The sequence below is a fragment of the Mixophyes fleayi genome, chromosome 2 (assembly GCF_038048845.1).
Source record: "Mixophyes fleayi isolate aMixFle1 chromosome 2, aMixFle1.hap1, whole genome shotgun sequence".
NCBI classification, from domain to species: domain Eukaryota; kingdom Metazoa; phylum Chordata; class Amphibia; order Anura; family Limnodynastidae; genus Mixophyes; species Mixophyes fleayi.
Genome location: NC_134403.1, coordinates 259756346 through 259779898, shown reverse-complemented (window position 1 = coordinate 259779898; position 23553 = coordinate 259756346). Strand labels below are relative to the sequence as shown.

At 44.2% G+C, this 23553-nt stretch overlaps 1 protein-coding gene across 1 annotated transcript in view; it reads right to left on the bottom strand.

Moving 5' to 3' along the window:
• Positions 1–22034, bottom strand: part of LOC142138911 (acidic mammalian chitinase-like) — a 53150-nt gene extending 31116 nt beyond the window's left edge. Inside the window, exon 1 of the mRNA XM_075196019.1 lies at positions 21890–22034. The gene's annotated coding sequence lies outside the window, so the exon portion shown is untranslated. The remainder of the gene's footprint in view (positions 1–21889) is intronic.
• Between the last annotated feature and the right edge of the window lie 1519 nt (positions 22035–23553).

Genomic DNA, 23553 nt, shown 5'->3' with positions numbered 1-23553 from the left:
TGCTTTTAGGATTGCACATGACTATGGCCCAATATGGAAAAGCAGGGATTTCATAGGCTCTGCTGGGAAACCAATCAAACATGCAGTGCTTATTAGGTCACTGTTTGCTGCTCTTCACTTGCCTATTGTCACGGTCACTAGAGTTCTTGACCCAGCTTTCTGCCAGTTGTTATTACTACTCTCGAGGCGCGGAGACTAACATAGCGACTGGTCTTCTCCAGAGACCCCCGCAAGAGGATTTGGGTTTCTGCAGCATCACTACGCAGGTCGCGGTCCTCAAGAGAGTGCAGCAGAGCAATTGAGTACAGCTTAATATAGAGATAGACGGCAATAATGATGCAATGTTACTTAGGAGAACAATTGTATATGTATATATATGATGATTGTAGCAACAACTGCCCGGACAAGCAGAGAGATGAAACAGAACTATGGGATAAACAAACAGCAGTAATGTTATCCCATATGAGGCTAACAGAGTCAGTCCATCTAGAGAAATATAGCACAGCAGTGGTGGTGAGCCAGAGGTAATTTCACAACTGACAGAATAGGAGATGGCCAGCAAATGTTTTAGACAAAACGATAATAGAGCAAAGTCAATGAATAATAACTTTACCACAGATGTGGCTGAGAAGTATCTGGTCTACAGGTGAGATGCAGCGGTCACTACAGCATACAGCAGGAGGCAGGTTTACCAGGGAGGTGGCTGAGAAGTTTTCAGTCAACAGGTGAGATGCAGGTAGAAAACTCAAAGACCAGTGTAATGAGGCAGGAACGCTGAAAGTAACTGCAGCCTCAGAGAGCACAGCTGACATGAGGAGGTGAGAATCAAGATCAGACAATTAAGGAGAGGTCAGAGGTGCTTAAAATACGGAAAAGGCTAATGGATAGCCAACACAATTAAAGGGAAAGTTATAAAAGACCCTCCAGGTTTGCACATGCGAAGAACCACAGTCAAGATGGTAGACGGCCGCAGCGCAGCACATGAGCCGGCAGGGGGGCAATTGGCCTAACTCTAGGTCTGGAAGTCTGGTGAGTGACACCTATGCAGCTGGCAGTGGTAAAGGTAAAGGCACACACTCGGGAACAGACCTCAGAAGCCAAAGGTAATGCCCTAGCAGATGCCGCTGCAAAGCAAGCTGCTGTAATGCCAATGAACACTGTGTATATAAATGTTATGGCCCTACCCCCAATCCCAGACCTAGTGACACGCATAAAGTTCCAACAACAAGCCCGAATGTTGAAAAACAGGCCTGGAAAAGGCTGGGGCAGAGGAACAAGGAAATGAATGGCGGTTGCAGGATCGCTATTGTTTACCAAAAGCACTGTACCCAGTGATGGCACAAGCACTACATGGAAAGGTCCATGTGTCCATGGATACAATGGTAAAGGAGCTGGAAAGAAACAGGGTGGCTCCAGGATTTGCACAAGCTGCACAGGCGTATGTATCTGGGTGTGTGATATGTGCTTTACATGTCACAAAAGCCGGATTATGGGAATGGTCCAGATGGCTGCTACAGAGACAGCTTACCCCCTGAGAGGTGCAGAGTCTAACGGTGGAGAGGTGTTCACCAGGGATTCCCGCAAGGGAATATGGCCTTAGCTGCTCTCCACCGCAGGCCGTGGTCCTCTAGGGGTCATAGATCAGCGACTGCACAGAACCACCAAGTAGTTGCTAGTCAGAACCAAAGTAGAGGTGAAGAGATGCATGGCAGAGCACTAGAGCACTGAGGTCCACACAGGTGTATAACTCTGGAACAGAACCGATGATGAGTGATGCTCTGCAGTGAATCTACAGGTCTTGATTGTGAGGGAAGCTGAACCAATATGGCGGTGAAGCGATGAGCTGCAGAGAGCAATAGCACTGAGATCCACACAGGTGTTATAACGCTGGAACAGGACCAATGATGAGCTGCACAGGTTGCTGCGAAGCAGTAAGCAGCAAAGGTATTCTGAGCTGCACAGGTAATAACTGAGTAGAGATGAGCTGCACAGGTAATGCTGAGACATGGGAGCTGCACAGGTATTGCTGAGTAATGATGAGCTGCAGAGGTAGTTGCTGAGAAGCAGTAAGCAGCACGGGTATTCTGAGTAGCAACAAGCTGCACCATCCACGATGTCAGGAACAACAGGAGTCAGAGGAAATGCTTCCTATCAGGTAGAGAGACCTGATGATCTGGCACCCATAAAAGGGAGGAGGGCTCTTATAAAGGGAACTGGCTGCAGATGATCCAATCACTTAGGAGCAGAGATTTTGAAGGCTCCCAGGGAAATGCCTTCGCAGACCACTAGGCAAGATGGCATCTGATGATAGAGGAACGCCAGGCTGAACAGCAGATAGCGATAACCAAGGGAAACCAAAGCACACAGTGAACCACACAGATCGAAACTGATGAGATGCGTGATAGTATCCCCCCCTAAAAAAGGTGGGCACTGAACACCTAAGGTTTTGGTTTCCTGGGATTTTTCTTTTGAAAACTTTTCATCAGAGCTGGAACATGAACATCGGAGGCCTCGATCCAAGAACGCTCCTCTGGACTGTATCCCTTTCAGTCGACTAGATATTTTATTTTGCCTTGTGAGATCTTAGAGTCCACTATCTGTGAAATTTCGAATTCATCTGAATGCTGCACAACCGGAGAAGCCGAAGTTGCCGAAGTAGAGAAAAACGATTAATAATAAGAGGTTTAATCAGAGAAACATGGAACAAATTAGCAATCTGCAGTGAATCTGGTAATTTCAGTTTGACTGACATAGGATTAATCACTCAGAGGATTTTATAAGGACCAATATAACGGGGTGCAAATTTCATGGATGGGACTCGAAGACAAATGTTCTTGGTTGATAACCAAACTTTGTCTCCCACTTTCAGTGGAGGTATGGCCCAGAGTCTTCTATCTGCAAACCGTTTATATCGATGAGACAAGAAATCTCGGTGGAGTTCGTTGGCAGCTGGAACTTGAGTTGGAGAAATGGTCTTCAAGATGGTTAGATTAGGATGTAACCCATACACAATAGAAAATGGGGTGGATAATGTGGATTCATGATAAAGATTGTTATGGGCAAACTCGGCCCATGGTAGAAGGTCCACCCAATTGTCTTGTGAAGCAGATAAGTATAACCGAATGAAAGTCTCTAGATCTTGATTTACCCTTTTCGGTTTGACAGTTGGACTGAGGAAGATAGGATGAGGAAAAGTTTAACTTAATATCCAACAGTTTACACAATGATCTCCAGAATTTTGCCATGAATAGAACTCCCTGATCAGACACAATCTCGAGAGGACATCCATGCAAGCGGAATATCTCTTTGATAAATAATTGAGCAAGCAGCGGAGCTGAAGGCAGACCAGTCAGCAGAATAAAATGTGCCATTTTCGAAAAGTGGTCAACAACGACCCATACAGTATTAAATTTCCTGCATGGCGGAAGGTTTGTCACGAAATCCATGGAGATGTGCATCCAAGTTTGGAAGGAATTGGAAGCGGCACCAGGGGACTAACTGGAGACTGATGAGAAGCTTTAGGTTGCGCACAGATTTGACAGGCTGCCAAGAACTGTTTAACATCTGCTCTAAGAGTAGGCCACCAATAGTTTTGGGAACCTATTTCAAAGACTTTGGATGTGCCAGCATGACCCATAAACCGGGAACAATGATACCAGCATAGAAGTTTTTTGCGCAGGTTAGGAGGTACAAAGCTTTTTCACGGAGGAGGCGTCTGGGGAGGAGATATTGATGAAGCTTGTAAAAATTTTGGCTCCAAGATGGGACGATTAGTGATATTGGACAGTTCTGGTTCACATGAAAAAGCTCTGGACAATGCATCTCCCTTCTTATTTTTTGATCCTGGCCGGAATGTAACATGCAAGTTAAAACGTGAAAAGAAGAGAGACCAACGAGCTTGTCTGGGATTCATGCATTGAGCTGTCTGAAGGTAAAGTATATTTTTGTGGTTAGTAAAAACTGTCACAGGGAACAATGCTCCTTCCAACAGATATCTCCATTCTGTCAAAGCCAACTTCATAGCTAAAAGTTCCTTATCCCCAATTGAATAATTCCTTCTAGGCCGGTAGAAATCTACGTGAGAAGAAGGCGCATGGGTGAAGTTGTTTCTCTGGAGGAAACCTCTGGGATAATACTGCGCCGACTCCAACCCCGGAAGCATCCACTTCAACAAAGAATGGTAACAAAGTATTGGGTTGTCTTAAAACTGGAGCTGTGGAAAAAGCCTCTTTGAGGGCATGGAATGCAGATATGCTAAGGGCTGGCCATGTCTTGGTATCTGCCCCTTTCTTATTGAGGGCAACAATCGGTGCTACAATCGAGGAATAATTCTGGATGAACTGCCTGTAATAGTTGCGAATCGCAAGAAACGTTGGATGGCTTTCAGGCCGGAGGGAATAGGCCAGTTGATAATAGCTTTGACTTTCTCGGGATCCATGCGTAATCCTTGTCCCGAGAAAATGTAACCCAAAAAGGTAGTTTCCGATGTTTTGAACACATATTACTCTAGTTTACAAAAGTGCTGGTGAGCTCTGAGCCTAGACAGCACCTCCGCTACATGAGCCCAATGAGAATTTAAATCCTGCGAGAAAATCAAAATATCATCCAAGTAGATGGCAACGGAAGAATACTGAAAGTCTATGAAAATTTTGTTCACAAAACTTTGGAACACTGCTGGGGCATTGCTGAGTTCAAATGACATAATCAGGTATTCGTAGTGGCTGTCTCTAGTATTAAATGCCGTTTTCCACTCATCTCCGTCATGTATCCTGATAAGATTATAGGCGCCCCTCAGGTCCAATTTGGTAAATATCTGTGCCCCCTTTATGCGGTTGAATAATTCGGTGACCAGAGAAATGGGATACCGATTTTTTAAGCTGATAGCATTGAGACCTCTGTAGTCAATACAAGGACGTAATGTCCCGTCTTTTTTTTAACAAAAAAAAAATCCTGCCCCCGCTGGTGAGGTAGATGGTCGAATAAACCCTCGAGCAAGGTTTTCTTTCACATAATCTGACATGGCTTGCTTTTCAGGAACAGATAGAGGAAAGACCCGACCCCTGGGTGGTATTTTGCCAGGAAGACTATCAATAGCACAGTCCCAAATGCGGTGAGGAGGTAGTAATTCATATTTTCGTTTATCGAATAAATCACCAAATTATTGATACTGGGATGGAAGCAAAGTTTTGGCAGTCGTAGAGAGAGATGTCATTCTGAGTAGAGTTTCACTTGAAGCAGGCAGTTGGAATGGCAAGAAGGACCCCAGGACAATATCTGAGAAGAGGTTTCAATTGTAATCACGGAAGACCCAGACTAATGGGACTAGTGGTGCACGGCAATACATAAAAATAAATTTTCTTGAAATGTAATGCTCCAATCTCAAGGGACAAAGGTTCCATCTGGCATAGAATTTTCCCTTTAGCAATCGGACTTCCATCAGGACCGATAATGTGTAGCTAGTGGACAGGTAAGCAGAGACAAGGATTTGACCACCGAGGAGGAAATAAAGTTCCCACAGAGTCCAGTAATGCTGATAACAGTTTGGTATTACACAATCCTGGTAGACTGTAAATGTTCCACCCAAAAGTACCCCAAAAACTCTGTACCCTTTGCAAAGGCTGCAGATTGACTTTATACAGTTGCCATAAGTAGCCGGCTATGAGTATGTCCTTGTGTGCACTGACCTGTTTGCCAATGGGCGGAGGCTTGGCCTTGCAGGGCAGCAACCACTAGGGCAGTGGCAAAAAAATTGATGTCAGAAGTAGTGTGTCGATATGGGGTCCCGGAAGTGATTAAAAGTGATACGGGTACCCATTTTACAGGCAAGGAACTACAGCAGGTCCTAGAAGAAGTGGGTATCATGTCAGCTGTTAGGAACCCCTCTAGCTGGTACAACACAACCCGGAGTCTGCTCTGCCAGTCTGTTGTTCACTGGAGCCCCTAGTGGTGGAGACAGACTTGGCCGCAGACTAGTAGAGGGTCGTGAAGTGCGTACCGGCTGGGGAGAACCCAGGAAAGCGAAGTGAAGTCCAGGCAAGGGTCGAGTGTCGGCAGCAGACAGGGAATCCAATAAACAAGCCGAGGTCAAGGGTCACGAGCAAACAGGAAAGTCGGTAAACACGCCAGAGGTCGGGGTCACAAGAAACACAGGCAGGGTCCAAATCCAGGCAAGGGGTCATACACAGGCAATCCAACAGAATATCCAAAGGACAGGAACAAGGAGAAGAGCAGGTCAGCAGAACTGATAACAGAGAGCTATAACCGGCAGTGAGGGTGCAGACCTCACTGCCTTAAATACATAGGTGGACCAATCAGAGCCTAGCTCTGCAATTACTCCCAGGAGCTGGCTAACTAATAAATTAAAGCTTAATAGCCTCCACGCGCCCGGCTGTCCCCTGTTGTCAGGACGCGGTGCTGCACTGCAGGGTGTCTGACGTTGCCTTGACAACGGTCGGGAGTTGGGCGGCCGGGACGCCGAGGAGCACAGGAAGCAAGTCGCCGCAGCTCATGACAGTACACCCCCCCTTGAGGAGGGGTTAAGGAACCCCGACACCCAGGTTTCTTATGAAATTTTTTGAAAAATTCCTTCAGATGTTTTGAAGCATGAAGTCGTCTTCGCGGGACCCAGGACCGCTCCTCTAAACTGCGATTCCTCCACTGTACTAGGAAGTGCACCTGACCCTGCACTCTTTTAGAGTCGAGAATCTTCTGAATGATGTATTTTTGTGGTTTGTTCTTATTCTGCACAGGCAAACTTGAAGACTGGGATTGATTTGGGTATAGCACAGGCTTAAGCAGAGAGCAATGGAACGTGTTGGTGATCTTCAACGAAGCAGGAATTTTCAATCTGAAGGCTACAGAATTAATCTGTTTGATAATGAGGAAGAGACCGATGAATTTAGGCCCCAGTTTCTTGCAAGGCTGCCTGAGCCTAATATTTTGCATAGAAAGCCACACTTTCCTGCCCACTTTGAAGGAGCAGGTGGTACGGTGGCGATACGAATTTTTTTTTGCAAAGAATGAGGCCCGTTTTAAAGAGGATTGCACCTTTTTCCAGATGACCTTGAGGTCAGCAGCTGTGGAACGAATCTCCGGAATACCAGCGGATCTGAGGGAATACAAGTAATTGGACCTGGGATGAAAACCAAAGTTGCAGTAGAATGGAGAGATTTGCGTAGATGAATGACATGAGTTGCTATAGGCGAATTCCGCCCAAGGCAATAAGGAGGACCAGTTGTCGTGAAATTCGGAAGTGTAACACTGTAATAACTGCTCTAAGGACTGATTAACCCTTTCAGTTTGCCCATTAGACTGAGGGTGGTATGCAGACGAAAGGCTAATCTTGCTTCCAAGCAGGGTACAAAAGGATTTCCAAAATTGTGCTATAAATTGAGAACCACGATCCGACACGATATCGGTAGGAAGTCCATGGAGACGGAATATATGCTGGATGAACAGGATAGCCAAATCTCGAGCCCTAGGGAGCCTAGGTAACAGTATGAAGTGTGACATTTTGCTGAAGCGGTCAACTACTACCCATATGGTGTTATATCCCGCAGAGAGTGGTAGATCGACTATAAAGTCCAATGATAAGTGTGTCCAAGGTTTTGCAGGGACGGGCAATGGAACCAATTGGCCTACAGGACGACTCCTGGGAACTTTATTCCTGGCACAGGTTTCACAAGAGAGGACATAAGCTTTGACGTCAGCGGACAATGACGACCACCAGACAGTTCAGGAGAGAATCTCCAGTGTTTTCTGAATTCCAGGATGTCCAGCAGTCTTACTATTCTGCAAGAACCGCCTTCCTTAAATGAACCGGAACAAATAAACATTCCTCTGGCATATTATCAGGAGCTAGTCTTTGGAACCTTTGAAGTGTTCTGCTCAGGTCTTGAGTTAGCCCAGCATGAATTACGGAAGAAGGAATGATAGGTTCTGGATTAGTAACTGGAACATGATGTGCCAAGAAGCTCCGAGATAGGGCATCTGCCCGGATATTTTTAGAACCTGGTCGGTAGGTGATCACGAAATTGAAGAGAGTAAAGAACAACAACCAACGGGCCTGTCTGGGGTTCAGGTGTTTGGCCGATTGTATATATTGTAAGTTCTTTAAATCTCTAATAACGGAGATTTGATGTGTAGCACCCTCCAGCCTATTGCCCACATCGTAGTTGGCATCAGCTGAAGAGAACTTACAGGAGAAGTAGGCACATGGGTGCAGAGGGTGAGTAAGAGGGTCTTTCTGGGACAATATAGCACCAGCACCGACATCAGAGGCGTCAACCTCAAGAACAAATGGTTTAGTAGGATCTGGGTGTCTAAGGACCTGAGCAAGGCTTTCTTCAAACTTTCAAATGAGGCTACTGCTCGGGGCGACCAATTAGTTGGATCCATTCCTTTGCGGGTAAGGGTGACAATAGGAGCCACAATGTCAGCAAAGCCACGAAATAACCTTCTATAATAGTTGGCGAAGCCCAGGAACCTCTGCACTGCCTTGAGATTGTTTGGTTGCACCCAATTCAGGATAGCTTGGACCTTAGTAGGATCCATGGAGAATCCCTCAGAAGAGATTACATAACCCAAAAAGGATACCTTCTGCACCTCAAACTCACATTTCTCTAGTTTGGCGTAAAGATGGTTTTCTCGTCATTTCTGTAGAACTTGTTTGACGTGACCCCGATGTATCGATAATGATTTGGAATATATGAGAATATCATCTAAATAGACAACCACAAAAAGGAACTCTCGAAGAACTTTGCTAATAAATCTTGGAACACTGCAGGTGCGTTGGTAAGACCAAACGGCATGACCAGATATACGTAGTGGCCAGAATGTGTGTTAAATGCTGTCTTCCACTCATCTCCTTCTTTAATACGGATGAGGTTATAAGCTATACGAAGATCGATTTTAGTGAAGACAGTAGCACCTCTTAACTGATTGAATAACACGGAGATGAGGGGAAGGGGCAGTGGCGCATGCAGGGGGGGTTTCTGAATCTCCAGAAACCCCCCCCCCTGCGATAACTAAATGGCCACTATAGCGGCACTGTCTTATACAGCAGCCGTGGCCCTGTCAAAGAAGCATCTGCGCGGTGCTGTAGTGTATACAGCACCACCGCGGACGCTTCTTTGACAGCGCCGCGGCTGCTGTATAAGACAGCGCTGCCTAAACGGAGCTGGGGCGCATGCGCAGTAGCTCTCGCACGGGTTGGTTTTGGGTTTTTTTGGGGTCGGGGGGGAAACTCCCCCCCCGACAATCCTCCGTGCGCCCCTGAGGGGGTAAGTGTTCTTAACAGTAATGAGATTCAGTCCCAGATAATCGATACAAGGTCGTAGACCTCCATCTTTTTTGGATACGAAAAAGCACCCAGCTCCCACTGGAGATTTAGATGGCCTGATGAAACCTTTCTCCAAGTTTACATCAACATACTCCTGCATGGATTTGGTCTCTGGACCAGAGATAGAGTACAAACGTCCCTTGGGTAGCTTGGAACCAGGAATAAGCTCTATGTAACAGTCGAAGTCACGGTGAGGTGGTAAGGTGTCAGCAGCCTTTTTGGAGAACACATCCCAAAATTCATGATATTGTGAAGGAAGTTGCTCTGGAATAGACTGAATGATTTGCAGAGGCATAGTTAAACAGGACTGTGCACAAAAAGAGCTCCACTGGATAATCTCTCCTTTCACCCAATGCACAACAGGGTTATGACGAGAAAGCCACGGATGACCCAGAATCAACGGAACCGATGGGCAGTCAATAAGGAGGAAGGTTATGGTCTCTGAATGGAGAGCTCCTACGTTCAATTGTAGCGATGGGGAGTCTCCCAAACAATTTTGCCTCCAAGCAAAGGACTCCTATCTAGGCCACAAACTGTAACTGCAGAATGGAGCTTCACCATTGGAATCCCAGCAGAACGGGCAAACCCGATGTCGAGGAAGTTGCTTGCAGCTCCACTATCAATGAAGGTTGACAAGGCCACAGAACTGGCATCGAAAGTGACCTGTGCAGGAATCAGGACAGCATTCTTTTGGGAAACAATTTGCAGACCTAAGTGGACCTTTCCCAGACATGCTCCTTTTTCAGGTTTGTAAGGACAAGAGCAGGAGAAGTGGCCTTTATTACCACTATAAAGACATAGGCCTTGTGAACGTCTTCTGTCTTTTTCGTCAGGAGAGAGTCGATACGCCCCAGACTGCATAGGCTCCTCCTCCTCTGTGGGAACCGGGATAAATGCAGATGAAATGGAGGATGCCTCTTTCTCTGTCTTCCTCTCCTTGATTTTCCGGTCAATTTTATTGGCGCGTTGCATAAGGCCTTCCAACGAGGTGGGGGAAGGATACTGAACAAGTGAATCTTTGATCTGCTCTGACAGTCCTAGGCGAAACTGGCTGCGTAATGCTGGATCATTCCACTCACTGTCAGGTGACCATCTGCGGAATTTAGAGCAGTATTCTTCTGCAGGACGTCGTCCTTGCTTTAGAGCCCATAAATGAGCCTCAGCGGAGGCAACTCGGTCAGGGTCATTGTAGAGCAGACCCAATGCGTTAAAGAAGGCTTCCAAAGATTGCAAGAAAGAACTAGACTGCGGCAGGGTGAAGGCCCAAGACTGGGGGTCACCCTGCAGGAGGGAGATATCAATCCCGACTCTCTGCTGTTCTGAACCGGAAGACCGAGGTTTCAGCCGAAAGTAGAGCTTGCAGCTTTCTTTAAAGTTCCGGAACAGGGCTCTATTTCCGGAGAACCGGCTCGGCAAATTTAACTTGGGTTCATCGGTGGAACCGGAAATGGCTAGTGTAGTCCGGGAGTCCTCCTCTTGAGCGGACAAATGCTGGGACAATTCCCGGACCATCTGATACAGCGTCTCAAAATGACCCGCCAGGGCTTGGAATGGAGACGATTTGGTTCCTCTTTCATCCATCCCAACTCTGTCTCCAGAACGTCTGTTTTTAGGCCGGTTATAATGTTAGGAACCACTCTAGCCAGTACAACACAACCCGGAGTCTGCTCTGTTAGTCTGGTGTTCACTGGAGCCCCTAGTGGTGGGGACAGACTTGGTCGCAGACTAGTATAGGGTCGTGAAGTGCGTACCGGCTGGGGAGAACCCAGGAAAGCGAAGTGAAGTCCAGGCAAGGGTCGAGGGCCGGCAGCAGACAGGGAATCCAATAAACAAGCTGAGGTCAAAAGTCACAAGCAAACAGGAAAGTCGGTAAACACGCCAGAGGTCGGGGTCACAAAAAACACAGGCAGGGTCCAAATCCAGGCAAGGGGTCATAAACAGGCAATCCAACAGAATATCCAAAGGACAGGAACACGGAGAAGAGCAGGTCAGCAGAACTGATAACAGAGAGCTATAACCAGCAGTGAGGGGGCAGACCTCACTGCCTTAAATACATGGGTGGACCAATCAGAGAGTCCAATCGGGAATTGGGCGGAAGTGACGTCCCAGTCGTCATGGTGACGGCCGGGACCCCGGGGAGCACAGGAAGCGAGCCGCGGCGGCTGTGAGTAGCGCCGCGGCTCATGACATCAGCACAACACACCCCCTATCGCACCTAGAGTAGTGAACTGGTAGAAAGGCTGAATGGTACATTAAAATTGAAAATTCAATAACTAATGGCAGAAATAGGGAAAAATTGTCTGGACTGCCTACCTTTGGCCCTACATTCTGTCAGGAATACCCCAGTAGGGAAGTTAAAATTGACCCCATATGAAATCATTTTTGGGGCACCCTACAGACTAGGATGTTATTTTCCTCAGCAATTGGAGCGCACACACATGGTGATTTGACAGCATATATGGTACAGTTACACAAACAGTTGACTGACATCCACCATAATGTATTCTCTTCCATTCCAGATCCAAATCAGGATACTAATACCTATCATTTGTAACCCGGAGACTGGGTTGTCATAAAGAAACACGTTAGAAAAAGCTCTTGAACCCAGGTTTGATGGACCATACCAGATCTTGTTGACAACTCTCACGGCAGTGAAAGTACAGGAAAGAGACACCTGGATACATGCTTCCCACTGCAAGATTTTAGACAAGGGGAGTCTGAGTAAAATGATAAGCAAAACCTGATTATGATGACTTGTGCTGGGCTAATGTCTTTTGCAATTGCAGTTTTAGTCTGGGTTTTTTGCTAGACCTTTACACACAGGAAACAGATCCAGATAAAAAGTTAATGCACCACAATCTTAGCATAAGATAATTACATAAACACTTACAGGACCCATGGGACAATAGATTGCTTCAGATGCATTACATGCTTGCAGAGGCAAGAAATTTATCTGACTGTTGGATATGTACTCACTCTCCTATTTCATCACAAGCAATGCCCCTTTTAGCTACACCAGTGACACCAGAATAATTAAACATCAACGGGACATGGGAAAATCTTGGTAATATAACACTCGGAAGGTTTAACAACACTAAGGTTGACTATATGTTCTGGGGTGGACATAGGCTTCTTGGCTTGTGGTAAAAAAAACAAACCAACAAGACTAATGCCCATGTAAATGATTGTAATCTGGACAAAAGTGATGACACTCAGTGTACCAAGGTCAGAGCTAAAACCCCTTTCCTGGGAAAAACCCCCTTGACCAATGAATCCGTCATCCTATATTGTAACCTGGCCAGACATGTAGTGAATCTTCAAATAAATGGGAAAACTGTGATGAAACTATGGAAAGGTGATGATAAAGTAACCCAATGCACTGGGAATAAGTGTGATAATGGTTCAGCATGTATACAGCTTGTGACAGGGTATTGTGTTCCTCCCACTTTGGCTCCCTGGATATGATACGCTTGGGACATAGCCAATTGAGGTCATCTATGCCTACCTGAAGGGCTGTTTTATGTGTGTGGAAGCCAGGCTTATAAATTTCTACCTGAAGAAGGCACTGGAACCTGTACCCTTGCTAAATTATCCCCAGCAATGTGGGTAAGGGAAACCATTGATCTAACCCATAGTCCAGCCATTCAACGAATAAAGAGAGCATTGAAGGTCAGAAAAGACAAGTATTATGATCTGATTTACCAACCCTGGGACACCAAAATGGGATATTCATTATCCATATCTGGAGGATCTGTTAAGAATGCCCATAGCATAGAAGCTTTGGCTAAGCTAGAAATTACTAGAAATTCAAACTGATGCTATACATTTTCATGTTAAGGTACTCAGACAGCATCAGTTAGCATTTGATTACCTTCCGGCAGCTCAGGGGGGCATGTGTCAAATAGTAGGCCCCACTTGCTGTTCGTACATTCCTGATAATTTTAGTGACCCAATTGCAGCTCATTTTGCTGCAATACACAGATTAAAAGATGAGTTTAGAAAGAAACATAATAAATTAATATGATCTTGATATTGAAGGATGGTTTTCATGGCTGAACCCAGCCAACTGGTTCAAGGGTATAGGAGGATGGATATCAGGTCTTATACATGCTGTACTTCAAGGACTGTTACTAATCCTTATTATATATATTAGAAAACAAATAGAGGATATATCAGGCGCTGATCACCACAGCGTGATCACTTAAAAGTGGTATAATAAAATAAAATAAAATATGTATATATGCACACATACATATACACAGTTTATGACAATAAAGTCCCGTATCCACAATATATAAAGATCACTTGACTCTTGTAAGAGTGGCAGCCTCGATAGCCTGACGTCAGATGGTTAGTCCGGACAAATTGGATTACTGCAACAGAAATACAAGCAGGGCGCCTTTCAGTGGTATATTAAATATGCAACATGGGATAGAGCAATAACATGCGTACCGTGAGGAAAATAGCGTTGGGTTTTGTTGGGAAATAGTGGAGTAGTCTTTGCTGTACTTGTAGTCCTCCAGAACTCCACCGATCAGTACAAAAATGCGGAAAGAGCAAACATAGTATAACTCTGTGGTATTTTTGGTAGGGGCAGTATCACCAATAACCCCACAATCCTATGGGGTGTGTGGGATTGGTATCCCAATATTACCAATTTATATGACACCCATATAAGTGCAACACAGAAAAACATGTAACATGTGAGTGCTTTTATTACATTTTATTAAATTTTTTATATGCATACCAAAATATCTTCCTTTTTTTCAATCTTATGCAATTTCGCCATCTGGATGAGGTTGTGACTGTGAAGTCATTGGTGTTGCACATGTTCTAATTTTATCCAGAAGTGGGATACTTCAGGATATATGGTACGCAGACTTACATGTTTTTCTGTGTTGCACTTATATGGGTGTCATATAAATTGGTAATATTGGGATACCAATCCCACACACCCCATAGGATTGTGGGGTTATTGGTGATACTGCCCCTACCAAAAATACCACAGAGTTATACTATGTTTGCTCTTTCCGCATTTTTGTACTGATCGGTGGAGTTCTGGAGGACTACAAGTACAGCAAAGACTACTCCACTATTTCCCAACAAAACCCAACGCTATTTTCCTCACGGTACGCATGTTATTGCTCTATCCCATGTTGCATATTTAATATACCACTGAAAGGCGCCCTGCTTGTATTTCTGTTGCAGTAATCCAACTTATTATATATATACTAATATAATTGATGATTTTGCTTATTAACAAGTGCACTAAAGCTAAGTCTTTCTCTTTTAGAAAGATTGAAGCTACCACATCTGCCTTAAACGCTATACTGTACACCACATCTGATGAGTGTGACCTTTGCAGAACTCACAGTACTACCGCCATTTGCGACCATTGTAGAAACCAAGAACCTTTTCCTTGGATTCCACATGTTCATCACTGAAGGCTATCCTTGTGAAGATATACAGCACAATGGACAATCCCTCCCATTGTGAAACAAGTGACGATTAACACTTGCCGAGCGCACTGTGTGTCTTCTCCCTCCCTTTGTTTTCTTGTTTTTTTCTTTTCTTTTTCTCTTTCCCCATGAAATCCATAGGTAGGGTGAGATTCCATTTGGTACGGCCAATAGGCTTGAATGAATCTATCAGATTCTATTGTATAAAACCTTTAGGGAATTATACTGTGAAGTAGGGTCCAAACAGGAGGCAAAAAGGACTACAGGCAATGTATAGTTTAGAGGTTCTAGATTAAATTTGAATCAAAAGAGGGGACTGAGAAATTTGACTATAGAAGTCATTTAAAAATGTGTATTGTGCCTTTAAGATTGCTTCAAATATAATGTATAAGTCTTAAGAAAAATAAGGAGTATATGATATGATCCTAGAAATATGTAGATGGTGCTTAGGAGTAGAAGATAAGAGGCGCCCAATGCCAATTATTTTCTTTTAGATAAGAGTATGGGCCTCTTAGAATTTACGCTACCATACAATGGCAGATTTATATTCCCAATTATTTTAGACATAGGATGCCAGGTGTTGTATCTCTTTGCATGCTTACAAAGTACTATAAGAATATGTAACTTTGATTATAATAAACAGAACAGCTTCTTGTAACACCAAGAGAGTGTTGTGTGTCTGTTCTCTGCAGCCGGCTGTAGAAGGGGTGAAGGATTCCCATGTTTGTGTAATGGTCTCAGCTTCAATCCACTGGTAGCACTCTGAATTTGACAGGCCATAAAGATTTTGGGGGTCTTTCAGACATTTTACACAATGGCGAATATGTCTGCCACTTGGGAGACATAAATATAGAAGGCACGCTGACAAAATATATCAGAACCTGGGAAAACACCACTACGGATGAATGTAGAGATTATCAGAAGTGCATACAAGCTGGAGTTCATGAAGCAGCTACCAAAGGACTATTTACTCAAATATCCTTGGCTAAGGATATTGAAGGAAATGTTAGCTCTGAATGAAATTCTATATAAATTTCTAGAACAAATAGTCATGTGCAAGGTACCAAAAGCAAAAAAGAAAAGAGGGTTTTACTCACAAATCTTCATAGTAGAAAAGAACAGAGAAGGATATCGCACACTCCTAGATTTAAGACAACTCAACAAATACATGTGCAAAGAAATTCAAGAGGGTATCACTGCATTTGAACTAAGAAGCCATGGAAGTAGGATACTATTTTACCTCAGTAGATCTGAGATATGCTTACATTCATGTCTCTATTAACAAGACACGTCAGATGATATACTCATATCGACAAGATCAAAGGAAGAAACCTCAAAAGCCACAGAAAGAATGTTACAAGTCCTAGGCTTGCATGGGTGGATCGGTGGTATTCGTTTTCCCGACTATAGTGTGAGTGACAACCACTATATAGACATAGAAATTCCAATAGTGTGACTGACAATCGCTATATAGACAAAGAAATTCCGATTACATGAGGCGCGTCACTGATGAAATGCAGACTTATGAGAAAAAACTCAATCCTCATTTCTGACGAGTCTCCAATGCAGACTGCTATCAATTCTGAAGATACAACATGCTGGGGTTTCAGTTGTACGTCATCAAATAGAGCGACAGGTGAGTGTTAACAGGATGTATTTTCAGCTTCTCCATAACTTTGGACCTGATATTTATGGCATCAGTCCAGATGTAATGTCTATTTGAAATCCCAAAAGGGGTACTAGCTGTTCTATATGGTACTCCAAGAAAAGAGATTCATCAAATAAATAAAGTACATAATTCATGCTGGCATCAATGTATGTAAGTATGTATAATCAGTGAAGATAGGCCCCTAACACATATTAAAAGTAAACTCTAACTGAGTGGTTCCCAAACTTTAGCAGTTCGTGGCACCCTTAGAGTCTCCATAAGTTTTTCAAGGCACCCCTCCAAAATAATTACTGAGCATTCCTGTTTTAGAAGTAGTTGGGTCAAAAAATTGTAATAAGTATTTAGGTCAGGACAGAAATACTTATTTAGTTGTATGCAAAAATGCCCCCTTTGCATCCAGACACTCTGCCCCCTCAGCATCCAGACACACTGTCCCCTCTGCATCCAGACACTCTGCCCCCTCTGCATCCAGACACTCTGCCGTCTCTGCATCTAGACACTCTGCCTCCTCTGCATCCAGACACTCTGCCCCCAGATGCACTGCCCTCTCTGCCAGGGCCATCTCTTCCATAGGGCACAATGGGCAGGTGCCCGGGGGCCCTGCAGCCCAAGGGGCCCATCAGAGGCAGCTAAAAAAAAAAGTTCCTGAAAAAAAGAAGAAGAAAATACTTACCTTGCTCTCAGCTGGCGATCTGGCTCCCTCCCTGGTCTCCTCCTCCGTGCTGCGCTCACAGTGCATGTCGGGCGTGACGTCATCACGCCCGCCCGACATCCATTGCGGAGCGCAGCACGGAGGAGGAGACTAGGGAGGGAGCCGGATCGCCAGCTGAGAGCAAGGTAAGTATTTTCTTCTTCTTTTTTTCAGGAACTTTTTTCTCTCGCTGCCTCTGACGGGCCCCCTGGGCTGCAGGGCCCATATATATAATCTTTTTTTTTATATATATATAGGAGTCCCGGTGCACTGCTTTGCCCGGGGGCCCCAAATGTTGTTAAGAGGGCCCTGCCCTCTGCATCCAGACACTCTGCCCCCTCTGCATCCAGACACTCTGCCACCTCTGCCCCCAGACACACTGCCCCCTATGCATCCAGTCCCTCTGCCCTCTCTCATGCTGCCCCCTCTGCCCTCTCTCATGCTGCCCTCTCTCATGCTGTCCCCTCTGCCCTCTCACGCTGCCCTCTCATGCTGCCCCCTCTCACGCTGTCCCCCTCCTCTGCCCTCTCTCTTGCTGTCCCCCTCCTCTGCCCTCTGTCACATTGTCCCCCTTCTCTGCCCTCTGTCACGCTGTCCCCACTCCTCTGGCCTCTGTCATGCTGTCCCCCTCCTCTGCCCTCTGTCACATTGTCCCCCTTCTCTTCCCTCTGTCACGCTGTCCCCACTCCTCTGGCCTCTGTCATGCTGACCCCCCTCCTCTGTCCTCTCTCACGCTGTCCCCTCCTCTGCCCTCTGTCACGCTGTCCCCCTCCTCTGTCACGCTGTTCCCCTCCTCTGCCCTCTCTCACAATGTCCCCGTCTTTTGTCACAATGTCCCCCTCCACTGCCCCTCTCACGCTGTCCTCCTTCTCTGCCCTCTCTCACGCTGTCCCCCTCCTCTGCCTTCTGTCACGCTCCCTCTCACTCTGCCCCCTCTGCCGCGCGCCAGCCATAGAAATAACAAACAACACAAAAACTTACCAATCCGCGTGGCGCCGGGACCCAGCATCCTCCTCCCTCACGCAGCTTGTCACTGAGGATGCTGGGTCCAGTGCACCCCTGTGACAGCGCCGCGGCACCCCTGGGAGCCGCGGTGCACACTTTGGGAACTGCAGCTCTAACTTCTAAGTGGAGTCATGGAAAAATAACATATTTTCCCCAATATTATATCTAATGTTGTCACATTTCATATATATCTGTGTGTACATTTGTGACCATTGATTGGAGGTAAAATCATATTTCTATGATGTAAAGGGTAAAGGAATATGTCATTTTTAAAATTTCCCCACTGAATTGTGTGTGCAGTGGAAGTCATAAAATGCTGTTGTAAGCATGCACACATCCCCCTCTTAGTAAAGTCACAGAGGAGGTCAGGAACAGAAGGATCATGCTTAAAAGGTCACTGTATGTTATTAAAAATTGCCATTTTTCTGGAGGCAAACCATGTTGGGGAATTGGTTCAAGTTTCTGTATCCTTCAGCAACATATATGACATTTCGCAAGTTTGTGTCACGATATCAAAAATGAGAAACTGGATCCTTGCAGTTCAGCTGGGATTGGTGTGACTTCACCTAGGGGAGCAGAGTCAAACAAATGGAAGGTGTTCGCCAGTGATTCCCGCAAGGTAATTTGGACGTCGCGGCTTCCACTTGCAGGTGGCGGCACCCTAGGGAAGTTCCCAACGAACCGTGAGAGAGGGAGAGAAGGATTGACAGGTAGAAGCCCCAGGTAGAAGAGGTAGGAGAAGTGGAGGTCTGTAGCCGTTACCACTGATGAATGGAGTGTAGCGATGATCTGTGGTTTTACCACTAATGAGTGGAATGTATCGATGATCTGCGGTGTAGCGATGATCTGCCGTGTTACCACAAATGAGTGGAATGTAGCGATGATCTTCAGCGAAACCACTAAGGAGTGGAGATGCAGCAGCCACATAAAGTGTGCAGAATCACCAGAGCGCAAACACCCAGTAAGCCAGGAGACAACAGGAATCAGCAGAGAGCAGTGGCCGAAGCCCAGGGAGCTGCTTCCATCACAGAGGATTAAGCTGACTGAAAGAACCAACGCTGAGAAGAGACACCAGGAGTCTAATATAGAGCTGTCAGAGTATTCCATCAATAGGATGAGCAAGAAGCAGAGAAGAGGCAGGCGATTCTGGACATGCGCAGAAACATCTGATGGACAGCGGCAGCCGGCGGGGACGGAGCTGCGGTGAGTGCACCTGTTCCTGGACTGAGTGTGCAGGAGGCCTTCGCGTGAGCTGACGATGAAGACCCCAAAGAGGAGGACGGAGCACTGAGGAGACAGGTGATTGCACCAGCTCCCTGGTAAGTGCGCGGGAGACCGACGCTTGACAGTTTGTTTTTCTATTTCTCCTTTTTATTTTGTAAGAAATTTGATTGCATCATTTTACAGTACTGTGTGTCATTTTGTTATCTTAATTATTTTACATTAAGCATTGCATTTTCTCATATCAAATATCATATAATAAGGTTCTGTATTTGTGTTCTTACCAGGCTCATGGACAGACATCTTGGCTATTATAAATGCAACATAACTGAAATAAAGAATAGTATTTGGCTTAGGATAACTCTGGTTTACTTAAAGATTAATTGTAGTGAGATATAAGTTGTGATGCTATTCTAAGTTAAAGGAGAATAACCTTACCTGTCTTCCCTAAATTGACCTGTCAAATCAAATCTGGATGGTAGCAATTTTTGATTAATAGAGAGCGTGAATTATAATTTTTAGGGTTTTTAAATATTTTTTAGACAAACCAGGTGGTTACGTAGTGATTAACCCTTTGTCGCAAAACCGCCACGCAAGCTCAAGTGAGTGTTATTTGTGACAGGCATATATAGCAAGATTAGAATGATTTAAAAGCCAGCAAGTTTTAAATTACTAGCTGCCACTGCTTGGTACAATAACATAGCGGTGTTATCATACATGGGTATGACCACTGTTAAATATGTTGAAAATAAACAAATGCTGGTATGTCAGTATTGAGTTATTCAAAAGTAAATTCCAAGTACATTGATTGGGTCCCAGGACTGCTGAATTATTGAGATATAAAATCCAAGCATACTGGGTCACATATTAAAAGCATGGCAACCAGTTGGATTGTGCACCTAAAGCTCTGGGCCATAGACCCTATTGACTGGTGGTAGTGCAGAAGTTAAAAGTAAAGGCAGTAGCTTATGCCAACAAACAAAGGCCTCAAGAACCAATGTAATACAGCTTGGTAGCTGTGAACTGTGGTTGTCCTCAATGAAGTTAGTGTAAGGAAATCAGCTCCAAAAATTGGGATAATGTCACTCAGTAAAATGTATGGTAAGGTGCTAAAAGTAGTACAAAGAGTTAATCCCTGGGAGCAGACTGTAAATGTTGTCAAGTCAAAAGTCAAGGGTTTGATCAACCAAGTAGTTAAGACAATGACAGAGACTCTGGTCTCTTCACAAGATCCAATATTAGAGACTACTGGAATTAAGTTCTTTCTATTCATCACCCATAGGGTTGATGTCACTGGTGCAGGAAAGACAGGTACTGGGGAGAACCAGGATTTGTGTTCAGGAACAATCTAACGTTTTGGCAGACAGAACAGCATCAAAAGCAAGTAGTTATGGTAGAGACCTGTGTCAGGCACACAATAATAAGCGACACAGCTCTCAGTGTTAATATAGTACCTGAGGTGCACCCTGCGCCGATGATGATGCCAGCGCCCTGAGTACAAAGAGGCATTACCTGCACCTAAGCACTGTTTGTATGTAGAAGTCAGACAACGCAACACCGCCCTGCCCAGGCTACTGTAACCTGCTCCTCCATTCCTCCCACACCCTCATCCGCAAGCCAAATGCCAAAATGTAGGTGGCATATATCTAGCGACAAGATGTTTATAGTGATAGGTTTTAATGCAAACATCACATAGCTACATTTGCCTGGAAATTGTACCAGGGTTGCTGAGGTGTGTGAGAGTGAGCTTATTGAATTTGCATCATGTACATGGTTTGACTGGCAACACTGTTGAAAGTGATTGGATCTATTTTCATAGAGATGGGAGCTTGCACCAATATAAAATATTTTGCTCCACTGATATAATTCTCAGACTGTGTAAAATTTCTGAGAGTTTCATTTATATAGAAGCCTAAGTATATACAATCGGTACAGATATTAAAAAGGAGCCAAATGTTCTGAAAGTAAATATAAAACTGTTCAAGAGAAAATGACAAAATATAATCTCTGTATAACAATATTGGATTGAGTACCTGATCACTATGCCCACATGCAGCTCTTGAAGTATATATCAAGTTGCCCATCACCGGCCTATGCAGTTGTTAAACATCTAGCAACTGGCTTTATTTAATATTAATTTTAGATCAGTTGCCAGCAGATTACAATTTTATATATATATATATATATATATATATATGTACTACATTCTGTTGACTAGTGATAGGCTGCAATACAAAGTGTTTAATGCTTGCTACATGACAAGTTAAATAAGACATAGGACAAATGACACCAAAACAGAGAATGGTACATTACAGATAGACCTTCTTGCTGATAAAAAATATTAAATGTATACAACTGTTTATGTATTACAAAGTAATACAGTTTATAAGTTAGGGAAAAATCAGCCTTGTCAATGAATAAACGCATGAAATTCAGAGACTGTTATTCCAAAAGAAGACTATATCAATCATCACCATACAATAAACAGCAAAAGAAATACATACCATGGATAGACAAACTGCAAATACTAATTCTGCACACCAGAAGTTGCCTTTAAAAAAAGTATTCTCCCACTCATGTAGTGTTTAAAATTCAATTATTTTTAGCAAGGCGAAGGAAGAGATCTAGGTGCAAGACTCAAATTGTTCAGTGAGATGATGAGTCAAAAGGAAACAGAAAATTCTTACACAATATGTACAATAGCCTAAAAAAAGTATAGTAGAGCTAGAGAGACTCATGTTCTTCTGACAGCAAAACAAGATGCTTGATGTCTAAAAATCCCAATCTAAGGACATATTACAAGTAGAAATGTTCACTGACCCCCGTGTTTTGGTTTTGGATCTACATTAACTTCGTGTTTTGGTTTTTGCAAAACCACCCTCACATGTTTTAGTTTTGGTTTTGGATCTGTATTTTTTTTTAAAAAAAAAATTGCTGAAATATGCCAAAATCACATAATTTGGCTACTTTTTTGTTCCTACATTATTATTAACCTCAATAACACCAAAATACAGTAATTTTCAGTCAATTTTGACCACCTCACATGTCACAATATTATTTTCATTCACTGTCGGCCAAAGACTGCAGTGAGCTGGCTGGATACTTAGCGACAGAGCAACGGCACAAACACACTGCAGTTTATAGCACATGTAGGATACATTGTCACATAGCTGTGGCAGAAAAGAAAAATGGTGCAAGATGGCATTGTCCTTGGGCTCTCCAACTCACACTTATGTTGGATATTAAAAAGGACATGTACAGTTTAACAAACCAAGCACTTTAGAGACAAGGAGTGCCACTTTTGTGGCTGAACTGCTTGGTTTGTTTGGGTCCCCACAAAACAAACTGCCAATAGCTTAGCTGTCTTAAGCCCAACAGTGCTGTCAATGAGCTCTACAGTGACAAGAGGTTGTTGTCATCATCCTCTCCCTCATCCTCACCCTCATCAGTGTATATATCATCTTCACACAATATTAATTCATCCCCACTGGAATCCACCATTACAGAAGTCTCTGTACTTTGATGTAATTGGATGTAAAGGTCTTCCTCATGGAATTTGTTTTTCTTTTGATGGTCATCAACTTTTACACATCTTTAGGAAGTAGCCTTCTACGCCAATTGCTGACAAGGTTCCCAGCTATGCTGAAAACTCTTTCTGAGTACACACTGGAGGGTGGGCAGCTTAGGTATTGCAAAATGAGTTTGTACATGAGACTCCAAATTGCCTTTTCATCCTCCCAGTATGTAAAGGGACTGTCTGACATGTCTATTTGTACGCTGTTATTAAAATAATCCTCCTCCATTCCTCCATTGGATGTTGATAGTATGATAAGGTGGAGTTACGGCGGAGGTATCACAAATTTTGGCCAATTCTTTTACACCAGACCAGATGTCAAAATCTTGTGCTGACTCATGTGCATCACCAATGGGTCTTTTGAGAAAGCTAAGTTTTGCAAAGCACACGGCAAAAGAAAAGTGGTACAAAATGGAATTGTCACACATCGCACCAGCTAACATCTCATTCTGGCTGTTCTGAACTGAGCATGCGCACACCTGGGGCTAGATTTACTAAGCTGCGGGTTTGAAAAAGTGGGGATGTTGCCTATAGCAACCAATCAGATTCTAGCTTTCATTTATTTAGTACCTTCTACAAAATGACAGCTAGAAT